This window comes from Stegodyphus dumicola, chromosome 2 (assembly GCF_044657685.1).
Source record: "Stegodyphus dumicola isolate Sdum_Otavi_A_Nest chromosome 2, ASM4465768v1".
In the NCBI taxonomy this organism is placed as follows: Eukaryota; Metazoa; Arthropoda; class Arachnida; order Araneae; family Eresidae; genus Stegodyphus; species Stegodyphus dumicola.
Genome location: NC_140769.1, coordinates 286129569 through 286130886, shown reverse-complemented (window position 1 = coordinate 286130886; position 1318 = coordinate 286129569).

The window sequence follows — 1318 nt, the reverse complement described above, 5'->3', positions numbered from 1 at the left end:
TTGGGAAGAGCATATAATCTGGCACAATTCGCAACAGATGGGATAAGTGAATGAAGTGCTATTATAACAAATAGCTGTCACTACTATTATTATTTAAAAATACTTATATTTGCAGGAAAAATTGTGAGAATTTTCTTTTCCTACACACACAAATAATAATAATAATAATAATAATAATAATAATAATAATAATAATAATAATAATAACAGGAAGCAACACACACACAAAATAATAATAAGAAGAAACTTTTTATAACATTAACTATGGATTAAATATGTACGCAACTTGCTGTGCAGTTTATGATGTAGAATGCGAATATTGCAGAATTCTATCGAGAAGAAAGCAATCTAGAGGAAATAGATTTGTAATCTGCATTATATTTCACCACTATTCTGAATTTTACTTACATTTCTCTAACTTTTGATGACACCTCTGTCTAATATTGCTTTAAAAATTTGAAAGCTTATATCCCTTAGTTGTTAAATATTAATGTGACTGAAGCTGCCATCCAATTATGAAAGATAATATATTAAGGGATCCATGTCATTACTCTATTCCTATTTACTTATGAGAAAATTTATTTCCAGAAAAATTTTAGACCTTTATTCATAGCTAAATGCCAACACTTTATTTGCACCTGAACTTCATTTTCCCCTTTTTTTGTGTGTGTTATTACTCGGATTTTCAGATAAAATGTTTCAGATAATGTAATTTGAAATGCTTTATAAAAGCATTTTTTATATTTATTACAATATCTTTTATCTAATTAAGACACAATAACACGCCGAATAAATACTAATTCAGAAGTCAAACAACAAAAATCAGCGTTATATTTACAAAATTTTCACACGAATTGTGAAAATTTTGTAAATATAACGCTGATTTTTGTTGTTTGACTTCTGAATTAGTATCTTTTATCTAGTGATAAAATAGCTAGGTTCACTCAAATTAAAGGCGACTCACACTGGCTGGTAAGATTACAAGGGAACTAGAAACGAATTTAAAGTGAACCATGAATCACCTAACAGTTTTGAACGAGCAACGTTTGGGTACCGTGAAATGGGACTTCCCTGATTTGCCCGTACACCGCTCGGGCAGTTTTTTTCACTTTTTTACATTGCAGCATTTCTAATAAATATCTGTAGGAAACGAGGAGATAATGTACTGTAAAACCGGTTCAAAGTCAGTTTTTACTACTTTTCGTTTACGCTCGAAAATGAATGATAGAGCAGAAAACGCGTCAGAAAAGAAACAAAATATTTTTGTTCTGATTGTGATATTGAACTTTGTTTATCTCTATGTTTTAAAATATGTATA